The sequence below is a fragment of the Hemitrygon akajei genome, chromosome 26 (assembly GCF_048418815.1).
Source record: "Hemitrygon akajei chromosome 26, sHemAka1.3, whole genome shotgun sequence".
In the NCBI taxonomy this organism is placed as follows: domain Eukaryota; kingdom Metazoa; phylum Chordata; class Chondrichthyes; order Myliobatiformes; family Dasyatidae; genus Hemitrygon; species Hemitrygon akajei.
Genome location: NC_133149.1, coordinates 30058284 through 30075467, shown reverse-complemented (window position 1 = coordinate 30075467; position 17184 = coordinate 30058284). Strand labels below are relative to the sequence as shown.

Genomic DNA, 17184 nt, shown 5'->3' with positions numbered 1-17184 from the left:
TCAAAAGCATTAATGTTCAGTTAAACAACAGCATCAGATATCTCATTGTTGCTTCTACAAGAATGAAGCACATTCTGTGGATTTATATTGCAACTAGCTGGACTATTTCCTGTTAGGTGGCAGGAACCATTCTTTCTCGGGGATAATTGAGAAAGACTTCGCTGATTTGCATGCAGCTGTTATTGTGAGGGTACTCGTAACCCACCCTGGGTAGCTTTATCTTGTGGTACGGGCCATTCGCAGTACAAGTCCCATGCCCCCATGGGGGTGGGCTCTCAGGGTACCAGGACTAGCTTCTCTATTCAAAAACACACAGATGTTACTCCACGCTTCAGATCATTTTGCTGCTACTGGGCAGACTCATTTGCAGAGCTGGCTTGAAGGAGCTGTAGGTTGGTTGGGTTTATGTAGAGCTGTTTTTCATGGGCTGCATTAACTTGGGGGACTGACAGCAGCTGCAGGATTAGATAAAGGGATGCTTTGAATTCTGTTTCTGTGCTTAAAGAAAGGATTATGACTGAATGGAAGTCAGCTAACAGCATGTGGTGGGAATCTCAGATCATTCACTCTCCAGACCTAAGGTACCTCAATCTCTTTCAAAGTCTGCATGATTTGTTTACCGTTTTTGTGGCTCCTTGTCTAGCTTTAGAGCAGTGCTATTAGATGCTTAAATAAGTCTTTCAGTCAAATGTCTGCTGTATATATTACCACAGATATGTATTTTGTGCAAATAGACTTATCGCTAATCCTTAACTCTTTGAGGACAAAATGCCTATTTCTGATATTTATTTCTAAGCAGGAAATGTTCCTTTGCTAGATTTTTCATATTAAGATCTCTTGTAAAGTAACTGGGTTCCTTAATAAAGAACAAAGAAAAATTAATGGGGGGAGGTGGTGTTGGGGAACGCTCTGATTCCAAATAATGCTTCACAGTGGAAAAATACTACTTGGAGGTATTAAATGGTTAAGATATCCCGGCACTTCTTTTAGACAAAGCACTGAAACAAGTGCTAATTCCACTATTCCTAGTTTTCATGTAGGATTCCAAACTTGAAATGTTCTGAGAATTAAGCTTCAATATGGACCGCAGTGTCTTGTTTGGAATGGAATGGCACACTGACTGAAAACAAGAGCTTCCTTTCAGCTGGAGATCCTTTCTATTAGCTGATTTTAATGGGCAGCAAGGGATTTACCATGGTTTCCTCGTGCTGTACTCACAAATACTCAAGTTGCCAGCACCAAATATCTTTGACTTATTGTTTTATATCTTCTCTACATTAAAAGCCTTTCTCAAGACGGAGTGAAATAATTACCAGCAGATTTAACCTTTTCAGCACCATATTTTCCACTGCAACTTTCCAAAATGCATTTAGATCAATTTGGAAATTACCTGCAGCCAGATGACTCTGTGCTTTTTTTTCCTTTGTTTCAAAAAGGATCCAGAATTGTCAGTTTTATTTTGAAGGTTTTCAGCATCTGTTTTGCTTAACACTTTTATTGAGGAATGAATGCATTCAGTCGCTTCAAAGCATCCGCATCGTTAACAGATTAGAGCGGTGATTGAGATATATTATGGCTTGAGGGTGCAAAGCATCTGGATCGCCTTAATTGCTAGTAGCCAGCACCACAATTTTCAGCCTTGACCTGATATGTGGTATAATGAAGTCATTATGGGCAGCTGTCATCTTAGTTCAATTCAGGGTTGGATATCTGTTCGCTGGATTTTGCTGCATCTTGATCATTTCAGTGCAGCAGTAGGACTTCCCAAAGGTTCAACTTCCCCTCTTGAATGTTTGTGTGTGATAGCAGGACACATAAGGTATCAATCATTCCACTGATTTTTTAAAAATGGTATACATAACTCATTTGCACGCTGAATATTGTCCAAGCGATAAAGGTATTCTTTTGTTAGTATAAGGTATGGATGAATAAGCAACGGCTTGACACTCATCTGGTATTTTCTTCGCTGAAAGTTGATTGAGAAGTATATAAATAGGTAGGAAGATACATACGTAAGAGTCTTCAACAATATTTAATAACTACTGAGATTCATAGCAGCTAAAACAATATTGTCTTTCTACTAGAGATTTCGGACAACTATCCTCACACAAGCAGCTATTATGCAGTGTGTATTTTGTCCAGAGTAAGCATTTTATTTTTGTTTGGTGATTAACATACACCTGAAGTTATAATGAGTTATTTTTACAATGGAAGCTACTTTTATAAGAAGTAATAGTGAAAGTTTGCTTCATCCTTGATGAGCCTTTCATAAAGCAACTGGTTGCAAGTCATTTCTTACCAAACTATACTTAATCTGCATAATATTTTCACAAAATACACGGATTGGTAAAGAATAAAACACATCTGACAGAAACACAAGAGATTCTGCAGATGCTGGAAATCCAGAGCAACACAGACAAAATGCTGGAGGAACTCAGCAGGTCAGGCAGCATGTATGGAAATGAACAAACCATCGGCGTACATAAATGAACAAGCAGCCGAGTGAGATGTTGATATAAATGCATCATGCTTTTATGTCAGGAACTCAAGAGATGCAAGAATCTTTATATCTGCAGTTGATAATAGGATTGCAAATACAGCTTATAAATTGTTGAAAATATTTAATAGTTTAAACAGAAGGAAAAGAATAAACATGAGTAAATCTGCAGATAATTGCAATCCAAAGCAACATACATAAAATGCTGGAGGAACTCAGCAGTTCAGGCAGCATTTATAGAAACGAATAAAGAATCGACATTTCAAGCCGAGACCCTTCTTCAGTACTGAAATGGAAGGGGGAAGGTGCCAGAAGAAAATTAATCTATCCAAGTTAAACTTAGTTCAGAGATATTATCATGTGAAGATTAGTTCTCCTAATTTTACTTAGTTATCTTTTTAAGTGTATTATTAGTGAAGAGGGTACTGTTAGTTTACATGGAAAGAAGGAATAAATTCAGACTAAAATAACTTACACGTGAGACAATATTTACTATCTGGACATCCCAGTACTATAAATTGTTATAATTGTTAACTATGAACAGATGAGTTATTCAAACAAATCTTCTGCTGTAAGTGTACAAGCATCATAATGGCATTTCATCTTATTTTTCTTAGGAATTTGTGGAAAGAATCCAGTGATCAATTTGTTATTTTGTTGCATTGTTGCAATTCTAGCAAGCCAAGTAATATACTCATACACACAATGTGGCATCTTGTTAATACTGGAAATTAATGAAATTACATAAACTGTTGACTGATCCTAAGTTCATCAAGTCATAGATTTAAATCTTGGCTTGAAGAATGTTATTAACTTAATTCTAGTTTCCATTGCTACCCCATATCCTATCCATTAATTTCCCATTTCATGTTAATGTCCTTAATGTAGCATATTTTACCATACTTTCTTTCATCATATTCCTTACTAAGCCTTACACTCTGATGTTATTTTCTTCTTATGGAGCTGTTAGTATATGCTGTCCCCAGCCTCGTGAGGAAAGAGGAACCCAATACTTCACCCAGGTAGACTTACTTGGCATATGCACCCACACTGCAAGGGAACATTGATCAATACCAGGAGTACACAATGGGCTGATTTGCTGGCAATTTAGAGTTCCTTTTACATTGTTCCTTTTAACATCAATGGAAAGGAGCACTGGGAAAGTTGTAAAGTCACCCTAAGGTCTACTTCAGTATGTTTTAGAAATTGCAATATTGATTAGTTTCATTCCCTATATATTCATAAGTCAATGAGTCATGGGAGGGACGCAGTCTGAGCCCAGATCCATCCTTAATTAACTATGAGACACTTTTAAATGGATGCACTGCAAAGAGAGGAGGTACAGAAATCTTTGTTGATTTTCCACTGCACATTTCTGAACAAGCATTTAACTGGAATCAGTGAAAATCTCAGTAAAACTTGCATTTAATTAACAAAATATTCAGCAATGCTTTTTTAATATGTTCAGTAGTTTATTGGCTACCTTTACTATTAATGCATTGTACCAATATATTTCAATAAATTACTGATAAAGTAAGAAATGGGGCTGGCTCCATTTTTGCAAGATCTGATTTGCAAGCTATTTAATTTGTAATGATAATTTGCTTGGCATAAGGTTTTGATTGCTTCTGGCAGTTCTATTTAGTTTTAGATTGTGTAATGGAGTTAATAGAATAATTTACTGTACAATCCTGCTTCCGTCCATTGTAAATTTATTTTCTCCTCATTTTTAATCTCCAGATTTCATCCATTTACTGCTTTGCCATTGAGCACCTTCTTTCAACAAGAGTGTGATGTCTTTCACTAGAATCAGGAGTTGGGTGATGTGAGAGACTGTCGAGACAATGAGGTGAACTGACATGTCTCTCTACCCCAAATGCTCCTTCCTGTGCATTCCCAATGATGAAGCAATTCCTCGCTTCCTGCTGCTCTGTTTGAGCAGGCTTGCTTTGTCTAAGCATATCGCGACAATCAAACCAAACAAATTCCATTTAGTCTTCAGTTTCAGATGGTGACCTTCATGTGGCAGAGTCAAGTGCCTATCTGCGACCATTTGTACAGTTAAGCAAAGGAGTATCAAATTTGCATTCTTCACCGGGTTTCCTTTCAGGATGTATGGCATTTTTTAATATCTAGTCTGCAGTGGGCATGATAGCATAATGATTAAGTTACTAGTCTGATATCTAGAGACCTAGGCTATTAATCCATTGTGAGAGTTCAAATCCCAGAATTTGAAACTGTGGAATTTTAACTCAGTTAATTAAATAATTAGCTAGAATCCGTAATAGTGATTGTAGAAACTCATCAATTTTAATCATCGCCATCAGATAATGAATGCTGCCTTATCTGGTGTGGGATGCATTCGATTCAATACCTACTAGCATGGTTGAAATAGCCTGGTAAAACATTCAATTCTGCAGTTAGAGACAAGAGATTCTGCAGATGCTGGAAATCTTAGGCAACACACACACAATGCTGGAGGAGCTCAGCAGGTCAGACAGCATCTTCAGAGACAATAAAGTCAACATTTCAGACCAAGACCCTTGATCAGGATCAGGATCAGGAACGTTGGCTGCATATTTCCCTCCATAGATGCTCTAAGGCCAATTATCGCTGGCCTTGCCAGTGAGGTCTCTAACTCGTTATTTCAAGAAATAATGGATTGGTGGAGATCATGCTGAGACTACAGCCATACAGAGGCTAAGTGGTTATATTCAACTTCCCCTTTGTCGTGATATGGTTCTGAGTCAACGATAAGTTAGGAGCTACTGAGGGAGAGATTTAAATCACTTGGGACTTCGTAACACCTAGAAATATTCAGAAATTGGAATTTTTTCTCCTTAAAAGTCAGTTTGATATGAGAATAAAACTGGTCATACTAGCAAAGGGAGCAGAGGCTGAGAATTGTACATCTCATAATTCAAGGTGGAAAAGTAGACATTACTGGATGACTGCTTACATTTACCCTTTCTGTAGCCCTCATAATTTTGAATACCATTATTAAATCTCCCCTCATTCTCCTATGCTCCAGGGAATAAAGTCCCAACCTAGTCAATGTTTCCCTATAATTCAGGCCCTCAAGTCCCAGCAACATCCTTGTAAATTTTTACTGCACTCTTTCAATCTTATTAATATCTTTTGTGTACGTAGGTGAACAGAACTGCACACTATATGCCAAATTTGGCCTCACCGAGGTTTTATGTCTGAGAATTTTTAAATCAAGGCATTACTCAACAAAGAGCCAGCAAACAATGGACGTGCTATGAAATGGGTGAATTACTGTTGATAGTGATAGAAGGTCAGAGGCTGGCCAGGAGTGCAATGGAATAATCAAGGCTCAACATGGTGTCCTAATCATAGGACCAAATGTGTGCAAAAACCTCATTTCAGGAGTAAAAGTAAAACAATTTAGTACATCAGACATTTGCCAAGAAATAGGATAGTGGGCCATAGACAATATTTATCTCTCTCCATTACTTAATTGGGAGGAAACACTTAATCATTCAACAATGGGTGTCAGGGACATTATGCATCAATAAAGTGGCAATGTTGTGGTCAAGGGGATGGCCGTGCAGTAGAGCCACGTTTTGTCAGCATGTATTTAGAAGCTGTTTCAGATCTTTATAACGAGAAAGAGGAGAAACTCATATATTGATTCTTGAAAAATTCCAAGAAGTGATAAGGGATGAGAAGAGAAGCCATTGCAAATTTTTGACGGACTGTAATCCAGATAGTGAAGGATGGAACCAGGTGAATATAGACAACAGGGGGAAAGCATTTGACAAAGATAATATGGTCATTGATCTTAGAACATGGATCATATCATTGGACGGACCGTTCAGACTACGATGTCCTGATCTTGATACCCATTTATACTAATGTCCTCCTCCTGTATATTGTCTCTATCTCTCCATTCCCTTCTGACGCACCATCAATAACTCTCGGAGACGGGAGGCAAAAGATAGGCTTTTATTAGCTGTAAACGTGACCACGACATCTTGGAGACTGAGGGAGGAGCAGTGACTCCAATCGCCTTTATACAGGGGTCTGTGGGAGGAGCCACAGGAGCAGTCAGCAGAGGGGCATGTCCAGACAGGTATACATAGTTTACCACACCTTCATATTCATGTGAAAAAAAATGGTACAGACAGCCTGACGAGGGTGATACCAGATGGCTTCCTACTGTCTCAGTCACACAGATTGCAATTTGTGACTTTGGTAAGAACTCCCTCAGTGCTGTAACTCAAGCAGAAACCAGATTAAAGGAATGAACCATGGCTTTTCCTATCTTCTTGCTTCACTACTTCTAGAATTGTCTTACAATCCATCTTTCTTTTCATCCATGTGATGTCTCTGACAAGAAAAATAATCGCAGAGATCTGGAAGGTGACAGCAAGCTTTGACCTAATAATTATAATTGGCAATATTAGTGAAAAATGTCTAATCAATCTTAGCACTACATTCAATGGTGACTAATCTTCTAAAGTATTCATTAGATATAAAGCACTTTCAGAAGTCTTGAGGTCATAAAAGCTGATATATGAATGCAAGTCTTTTTATGTTTTAACCGTTCTTTCTGCTTTTGATATTTGAAATTGAATTTCTGCCCCCATTGATGTCAGATACATCCAGGCTTTACTTTTTAGGAAAGAACATGGATGGATTACATGAAAAAATAGGAGCTTCTGGGTTGGAATTCCATTCAAGATTGTTTGTTTATTTATTTATTGAGATACAGCACTGAATATGCCTTTCTGGCCTTTTGAGCTGTACTGCCCAGCAATTCCTCAGTTTTAATCCTAATCAAAGGACAATTTACAATGGCCAATTAACCTACTAACTGGAACGTCTTTGGGGTGGGGGAGGAAACCCAAACATTTCATGCGCTTACAGTGCAGCAGCGGGAATTGAACCCAGGTCACCTGTACTGTAAAGCATTGTGCTAACCACTACGCTACTATGCCGCCCTGTTAGGCTGATACTCCAATGTAGTACCAAGAAAGTACCTGATGTCTTAATGAAACATTAAACTAAAGTTACATTAACTCTCTCTTTCTCCCTCCAGGAGATGGAAACAAATTTGTTCTGAAGTATAGTAGGGGTGTTAGCTTGGTATCCAGCTCTAACTTTATCAGTTTTTCTGTAAGGTCAGTTGATATATCTATTATATTGCTGTCAGCAAAATGCCAGTCACATTTCATACATTACAGCAGTGACAACACTTAAAAGCTACCTCATATGCTGCACAAACCAATGCGATGTTTTAGAAATGATGTAAAAGGTGCATTTTTTTCTTGGCTTATCTATAAGTCTGTATTCCAGGAGATGTTTTAATGTTTTGACCAGCAGGAACATAAGTAGAACAAAACTGGAAAGAAATGTAGAATATATAAGTTGGCTTCATAATTCCAATGCCATTCACACTTCACAGATCTTTTTTTTTGTGAGAAGGGTATTTGTAACTAAATTGTAAATATTTCCTGCTTATGTCACTCGAAGTGGAGAGAGAATTCATCCTCTTTGTTTTAATATTAAAATAGTTTAATAAGTTCAATTACTTTAAAAGATATTCCTTAAATTTTAACTTAAAGCTCTTTAAAAAATAATATGAAATGTGCACAAGAAATATAGGTAAAATATTGAGCAATATAACATTAAGAAGTAGCTGCTACTACTCACTGATGTAACCAAAAACTGAAAACCAGACCTCATTTCAATGTTTTATTGCAAACTTCTGACAGATTGAGTGTAGCATACTGCAACACAAAGCTACTTTGCAGAAAGGAAAGGATATTGCCACGAAATGTAATACACGGGGATCTGAAAATATTCCTGTGGGAGTTTACGCTGCTTCACTACTGAATTAATGATAATGTAGAATTTAGCCGAGCCCCATATTAGAACAAAGAGCACTTCGAGCTGCAGAATTCCATCTCCAAGCAGAATTTCAAGTGGCCGTACGGAGCAGAAAGCTCACAGTGACGTGCGGTGAATTTTGTCGAAGAGACCATGACAGGACTCAGAAATCCCTTTATTCTAAGTTTTGCTTTGGCTTCAGAAAGAAAATAAAGAGCTGCCTTCAGTATTTGGTCCAAGCACTAAAATTAATGCTCTGCTTTACCAGCTCAACTTTGTAAGTAGTTCTGTTCTAATATCTTCATTGTTTATTTAACCAAAAATGCATCTTATAAAATGTACAATTGTAGCCCCTGGTTTCCACAACTTATACATAAATTTTCAGGTGATGTTTTAACTTAATGTATGGCTTTATTCACTTTGGAACAAGGAGGATGACGTTTTGTAAATGTATCAACAAGTTGGTTATATTAGACAAGAACTGGTCAAGTGTATTGTATGTCTCAAGCAAATTAGAATCAGAGGGTGAACACTCCAGCAGAGCAGAAAGGAATTCAAAGACATGGTTCCCACCGTATGCAGGCACTTTATACAGTAGGTATGGTTAATTATATCAATACATAACTGTTTACATCCCTGTCACAGCCAGTGATTTTCTGTGTTAGTCTTAGAAAATTATCATTGTTCTTTTGGGTGATAGCTCCACACAAAGGATTCAAAGTACATTTATTGTCAATGTATGTGTAAATTATACAGTCTTAAGATTTGTCTGCTGACAGGCAGCGAAAAAGCAAGTAACCTGAAGGAAGGAACCCACTTAAAAAAAGCCACACCCAATGCACTGAGAAAGAGGGGAAAAAACCCACAGATAATGCGAACAATAAAGTCAAGCACCAGTATTCTGAACAAAATTGAGTCCATAGACCCAAATTCCGGAGCAGCCGGAGTAGACTCAAAAAGGGGATTAGGATTCCCTAACCCAAAGGTTACAGATTGTTTTTCATCATTTAGCATCACGTTACCAAACTCTTGATCAATAAAATTAAGGTATTTGATGTTTAGCGCTCCCAGTCCCCATTTGGTCTGCAACATACTTACCTGAATCCAACGTAGGCGCTTTCAAATGTCACCATAGAGTCTCTCTGATAAAATCTGGATTGGATTGTAGTGTTGAGATGTCGCTACATTATCATCATTACCAGAGGTGCTGTCTATCATATGAGAGGATAAGCTGAGATCCCTTTTGATGGGAGGGCATGAAAGATCCATTAATTTGAAAAATTACAGGATAATTCTTCCTTATTTCTTAGTCAATATTACTAAATCAGGTGATCTAGTTATTCTCTTCTATCATTTGCAAACTCTTACCTTATCCTCCCATTACTTCTTTGCTTCCTTCATTATAAGAATACCAAGATTTTAAAGTACTTTCTGTTGACATGAAAGACAATAAATAAGTGGATTTTTTCCTTGTCTCTTTTAATAGGTTATTCAGTGATCTAGTAAGAAAGATTCAGGTTTGAGCCTCGATGTAGAGTGACTTATCTATCCCAGCATGGGTAGGACTAGACACTATTCAATTAGCCTCATTGCTCCAGGAAAGAAATGGTTCATTCAACCATGAGTCACTCTCCGGATCTATTTTATTAATGGATTTTAGTGCTGCTGGGGAATTTATGATGTTAGTCAAAGGTAGGATGCTGCATTGAAAAGACTTCAGATCCTATATTCAGGAATATTTTGACCGTATTCCAAGAAGAACACCTATTAGAGTGTAAGACTGATGGGTGTATATCTATCAGAGTGCTTGACCCAGATGTGTGGGGTCTGTCACAGTGTTGGACTAGGATGCATGCTATCTGTCAGAATGTTACATTTCGCATTCAGTCTCTGGTGGTGTGTTGTCGATCAGAATGCTACTTTGAGAGACACGGGGTCCATTTGAGTGCTTTGGAAAGGAGTGGGATCTATCACAGTGCTCCATCTAACATTATACCACTCCAATGGATAGAGTGCTGTAGAAGACATATAGTATGCTTGCCTTCTTCAGTCAGGGCATTGAGAATAAAAGTCACATTGCAGCTGTATAAACTTTGATATGGGCATTTTCAGCACAGTATGCAAACACACGAGATTCTGCAGATGCTGCAAATCCAGAGCAACCCTTACAAAATGCTAGAGGAACTCAGCAGGTCTGGAAGCATCTATGGACGGAAATAAACAGTTGACATTTTGGGCCAAGATCTGTGTACAGTTCTGATGGTCACATTAGAAGAATGATTTGAAGGCTTTGGGGAGGGTGCATTTGAGGTTCACAAGAATGTTGTCTGGATTATAGAAGTTTAACTGTGAAGGAAAGGTTGGACCAACTTGGATAGTTTTCTCTTGACTATTAGAGGCTTAGGGGTAACTCGATAGAAGTATATAAAATTATGAGAGGCTTAAAGTGCAGAGATTGAGATACTTTTTTTTCTCTCTAGATGGAAATGTCAAATAGTAGAGAGCATAGTTTGATAGTTAGGGGAAAGAGTTTAAAGGGGATATATGAGGAAAGTTTTTTTCACATAGAGAATGGTAGATGCTTGGAACACTCTGCCAAACGTGTAGGTGTATGATAGCAATATTCAAGAGGCATTTAGACAGGATGTGAACAGGCAAGTAATGGAGGGGTATAAATGATGTGCAGGCAGATGCAGTTAGTCTAATTTTGCATATTGGTCAGCTCAGAGGGGTGTGTATCAAGAATGACTGAAGCTTCTGTATTACTATAGTGACCATAACCATGCTTCTTAAAACTTTTGTGAAACAAAATGTTGACATCAAGACATATAAGCAGAATAGCTTAGGAAAGAAATTTGGGGGCCTTAACATTTAGGGGCAGTGTCTTGTGAGGGGATAATGAAAATCAAAGATGCTCTAGAGGCCAGGATTGGAGGACAGCTACCCTCTTGCAAGGGCTGTGACAAAGGAAGATTAGAGTTAAGAGAGGGATGAGGCCACTGAGCAACTGTATTGCTGTGTCCAAGAATTTGAAAATGGAAGTAAATCACAAATATATAGAAGCATAAGACCAAGAAGGGATTTAAAATTGAGGCTACAGTCAAGTCAGCGAGCACAGAAAATTACAGTTAAGGTTGGGGATAGGATTAGTGCTAGGGTTTGGGTATCATAATGGATAGCACAGGATTACTGTGTGTAGCACAGTTTTAAATGACAGAGTGGAGAATGAGGCAACCAACCAGATATGTATTGGAATTAACATATATTAATGAGGAAGACACAGATAAGAGTTTAAGTTCAGAGGAGCTGAGTGAAATATAAAATTTCTACCGTGTATAGTTCTGGTCCTAACATTGCAGGATATGTTAGTATTAGAAAAATGCAGAAGAGAATCACCCGGCTGTTACTTTGAATAGCTGGGCTTTACTTATAAGGAAAGATTAGATAGGCTGGCTTTTTTCCCACTGGAACATAGGAGACTAAGAGATGATCTGATGGAGGTTTATAAAATTATGCCAGGCATGGATGGAGCAGATAAAGTCTTTTACCTATGGTGGATAATCAAAAACTAGAGCCAAAGGTTTACGGTGAGAGGGGAGAAATTTAAAAGAGACAAGAGGGTCAAGTTTTTTAATGGGTAGATAGTATGAGCTGCCAGAGGAAGTGGTAGAGGTAGATACAATTACAATATTTAAAAGGCATTTGAACAGGTACTTGGATAGGATGGGAGTTCACGGATATGGGTCATGCTGGCACAAGGAATTAGCATCAACATGTATCACATCAGCATGGACGACTGTGACAAAGAGCCCTTTTTGTGGTGTACAATCCTCTGACAGTTTAGGATTCGATAACTGCTGTACTGATCTTGATAATGTCACAGGTATGAGAATTTTATAATGATGAGTATATGGATTATATCAGGACAGTCCAAGAGATATTTGGGCTATGCAAATTTTTCAGCAGAAACAGAAAGGAAGATAACTGCAGGGCAAAGGAAACATCATGGGGATTGTGAATTAAGTATCATTGTTTCCCGTAAGAATTGTTAAAATGCTGGATGGTCAAGAGTAACTAAAATACTTTGCATTTCACTGGGGCTTCACAGATTTTTAATTTTGATTAAGTTACGCATCAGATCTAAAATTTGTTCCCACTCACCCAAAATTTTTACAATAATTATCCATTCCTATTACTCTGGGCGGGAAAATAAAATAAAAGAACAAAGGATTTTTTTTTTGGATTACTGTTAATGGTGTTGAACCTACTGAAAGAGTCTGATTCTTGCTGTACCATTTTAATATTAAACAAAATTAGTGGCATGTTAATGGAAAGGATTGGAGCAGAGGACACTCATTGCAGAGTGGAGCAGGTGTAGCTGCCCTTAGTTTTATTAACAGGCTTCGATCTGAATGGTTATGTGATGAAAAGCTAGTCTGTCCTTGTTTAGATGAAACAGAAGTAACTGCAGACAGACAAAGAGATGCTCTGTCCTCCTTTCCCATTGTTTGTGGTCACTTAATAGACTTTTTGGTAGACTGGCTTTTCTCCAAATGGCTTTCAATTCCTTCCCCTCCACAAAGCCCATCAAACCTCCCCCTCCCCATGCTCCTGCTCACACGCTTCTGTTGCTGAAGTAACAACTCTAGCTGAGATCCTTGTGAGATGACTACTGATAGCTTTTTTCATCCTTGCAACCGTGACTACGCCTTTATTGATGCCAAGACAGACAAGAACTAAAAAGCCCACAAAGCCACACACGTTCTACAGATCTGTTATTATATGCTACATTCAGAAGCTTCCTAATACTATCAGGGGAATGGTTAACTGTTTATGTAATTTATTCCCTTCAGTGCCCAAATTAGGAAGACAAGAATAATACTACCACAAGTGAGCAATCCATTTCTCCCCAACTGGGAATTAAAAATTTTAATTTAGTTTATACACAAGAACACACAAAACGGACAGGCTGGTGCGAAACTCATCAAACTTGCCCCACTACATGAAAGATACACCATCAGGGTAGAATGCTTCCTTCCTCCTCTCTCTACCCTTCCTGCAGCTATGTAATCTCCCAAAAGAGACAAAAGGAAAGGATGAAATTAAACAAGCTAATAGTGGAAAAGATCTTCAGGAAAATTCACCTTAGGTTTATGTTGCTCTCATAATTTCAAAGGAGATTGGACAGTATTGAAAAAAGACTTCCAAAAAACCCAGGGGAGAATAGTAAGTAGTATTACAACTTCACCCACCCCATCTTATTATTTCTGTAAACAGACAATGATGCTCACTCAGAGCATATAGTCTGAAAGCTCAGCAAACCAGATATATCTTTGTAATTTCACCATCCTTTGTAATCCAGTGGCGCAAAATTCTCTTTGATCTTCGTGATATTTAGTTGGAGTGCACTCATCTTCTCCGGAATAATAGACAATATGATGTTTAGAGGGATCATAAAAAGGTCATAGTGGTTAGGTAGAGATGGGCTTTGTCAGCAGCTCTGTAGAAACTAGCTTTATTCGTGTGATGTTACTAAGGAGAATTGTGCGGATAAATTGAAAGAGTGGGCTAAGAATGGATCAATGGTTCAAAGTTCAAAGTAAATTTATTATCAAAGCGCACATAGGGTTAGGGTTAGTTCTTTTTAATGCCTGCAAAAAATGAATCTCAGGGTAGTAGAACAAAAAAATACAACAGAATCAATGAAAAACCATACACAAAACAGGTAGACAAACAACCAATGTGCAAAATAAGGAAACTGTACAATACAGTAAAAAATCAGATAATAATAATAATGAATAAGTAAATAAATAAATATACTGAGAACCTGAGTTGTAGAGTCCTTGAAAGTGAGTCTATAATTTGTGGAATCAGAATATTGCACAACACAATACCCCATGATTACATTAGAACAGGAGTTCCCAACCTTTTTTATGCCATGGACCAATACCATTAAGCAAGGCATCCATGGACCCCAGTTTGCAGACCCCTGCATTAGACCAATGGACAAATAAGGCTTCAGGTCAACTCCAGATGCACAGCATTCCCTCAGAACCATATTGAAATATCAGGACTGGGGCTGATGCTGGAACTCAAAACCAGAGAGGATGGCTTGGCAGCATGCGGGTTAGCGTAATGCTATTACAGCACCAGCAACCCGGGTTCAATTCCGTTGTTGTCCGTAAGGAGGATGCACATTCTCCCCATGATCACACGTGTTTCCTCTGGGTGTTCCAGTTACTTCCCACATCCCAAAGATATACCAATTAGTATTTTATTTAGTCACCTAGGTATAATAGGCATGCACTCATTGGGTCAAAAGGGCCTAGTATTGTGCTGTATCTCTAAATAAAGAAGATTTAAAAAGCGAAAACCTCTTGCCAATTAAACCGAGCTCACAGTTATTGTGAATGTGGACTTTCCAATCCAATGGATTGGAAAAGAAGAAAGAAAGGAAATAGAAATCAGGAAACAGAGTCATTGGAAACAAGGGTGGTAAAGCACTGATTCTAGAACGATACAAGCCAGTTATGGAATGAATGAAGTATGACATGTGTAGGTGACTAGAGTTAAAGGAACACAGAGTTCTGGAAGGATTTTTAGGCTGTAAGAGGATGCAAAGATACAGCAAGATGAGTTTCTTTTTACATTAAAGCATTGACATAATCAGGGCTGTGTAGATCATCAAAACTGGTTTAATAGGTATGTGCACCTGCATAAAGAGGCAAAGTCTTGAATGTGATTAATGTATGGAGGGTGAAATCAGCCTGTATTAGATACATCTGGAGGGTAAAAAGAACTTGGATGTTCAGTGAACAAATCGAGAGAGTCAGTGATGATAAAATGTTTTCCAGGTGATTTTCAGAGTAGTTGGAATTGGAAGAGTAGCTTAGGATCAACTAGCCTGAGACAGTAGCTTAGGTAATGTTGGGGACTGGGATAGAGTTAGTTCTTTTAACAGAAGTGAATGGGTTTTTATCAATGGGCCAAAGACGGTATGTTTTCTTTTTCTCAACACCTGCTTGAGGCAATCATGCCTTTCCATGGACTGCACATTGATTAAACAGTCCAACAATGGAGACAGTGACTAGGTCAGCAGCAAATGACTGCTGGTATTAACATCAATATATATGAAGCCATGTAAGAAGACAGCATATATGCAGAGTACAATACCAAGGGTCAACATGTAAGAGAGAAACCGGGGCATTGACAGATACTTGGTGATAACAATTTGGACATGAGTAGCATATCTTGCAAGGAATTCCCTGCTTAATGACTGGAGAGCAGAGACTAGAACCACTAATGAGAAATCATGCTGAGCTGAACAAGGGAGAAGAGATGTTGCTGAAGTATGGCCTGATCAGTCATGCCAATGGCTGCAAAAAAGGCCAAGGCAAATGAAGAATCAATACACCGTACACAGACAGTCATACAAATTGTCACTTTGACTTTGATTAAAATGGAAACCAGACTGGAGGGATTCTGTGTGTACTATTGGGAGAGTGGGAACAAATTAAGACAACACACTTGGCCAGCTAACTAACAGTAAATTGATGGAAGTAATGATCAATAGTGCCACTAAGCTGCCTGCTCACCAATACCCAGATATGAATCAATGTGCTAAACCCCAGAGGTGAGATGACAGTAACTGTGCTCACATAAGCTTCTTGGGTGTGGTAGCAAGGAGCCCTGGTAAGATTAAAGTTAAAAATCATCAAGTGGAGAATATCTTAATTGTTGCAGCCACGTATTGCACAAAGCAAGATTGTTGTGGTCATTGGAAGTCACAAGACATCAATACCAGGAGTTTCTCAGTGCAGTGTACTAGGCCCAACCATCTTTAGCTGCTTCAGTTATGATCTTTCTTCCATCAATTGGTCAGAAGTCTGGAGATTCAATGATCATTGCGTGATGTTCAATTCTATATACAACTCCTTTGCATGTAGTGACACTTCATTGGTTGTTAAGCAGTAAGTAACATGCATGTCTCTATGTGCCAGGCAATGACTATCTCCAATAAAATGAGAATCTAACAACTTAACCATGACATTCACTAGCATGATCATTGACAAATTCTTCACCATCAATACAACGGGGTGACCATTGACCCGAAACCCAACAGGACTAGCCACATAGATACTGCTGTTACTAGAGCAGGACAAAAGCTAGTTATCCTCTGGTGAAGGACTCACCTCATAAAGCCTTGAAGTCCTTCCACCTTCTACAAGATGCAAATATGGAGCGTGATGGGATACTCCCTGATTGCCTGAATGGAGGCAGCTCCAACAACTCACAAAGCCTAACACTAACCCGAACACAGCAAACCATTGATCTATACCCCATCAATTACCCAAACATTCATCTCCTGCATTATCAAGGGCTAGTAATGGTAATGTGTTCCAACCGAGAATTACACTGCAGTTACTCTGATGGTAGTTACCACATCTGTAACTTCATCCTCCAAGAAAGGTTAAGATACAAAGCTCATGGGGAACATCTACAGGTTTCCTATTTAGAAATGCACTAATCATTGAGTCTAAATTCTGAAACTCCTTTTTCCCAGCAACACAGTTGAAGTGCCTACACAAGAGGGACCACAGCAATTCAGAAAAATGCCCTGCCACCACCTTCTCAAGGGCATTTAAGGATGGGTAATAAATGCTGGCCTAGTCAATGGCATCCAGATTTCAATTAAAAAAACAAAATAAAGTGACCAAGGAACAGTAAGTTTGAAATTATGATTCCAGATGACAGTTCAGTGATTATTTTATGAGAATGGATACGTGGGAATTGAATTCAGAAGATAAGGTAAGATTTGTGAGGAAGTGATT

General features: G+C 38.4%; 1 protein-coding gene across 9 annotated transcripts in view; it reads left to right on the top strand.

Moving 5' to 3' along the window:
- The first annotated feature begins 255 nt into the window (after positions 1 to 255).
- The window catches only part of LOC140716827 (galactosylgalactosylxylosylprotein 3-beta-glucuronosyltransferase 1), a 218603-nt gene continuing 201674 nt past the window's right edge, over positions 256 to 17184 (top strand). For 5 of the 9 annotated variants that reach the window (XM_073029766.1, XM_073029764.1, XM_073029765.1 and 2 more), the window contains exon 1: positions 257 to 581. The gene's annotated coding sequence lies outside the window, so the exon portion shown is untranslated. Of the gene's footprint in view, positions 582 to 8502; positions 8631 to 17184 lie in introns of those variants that run through there. The other 4 variants (XM_073029768.1, XR_012096374.1, XM_073029767.1 and 1 more) reach the window with 4 other exon arrangements.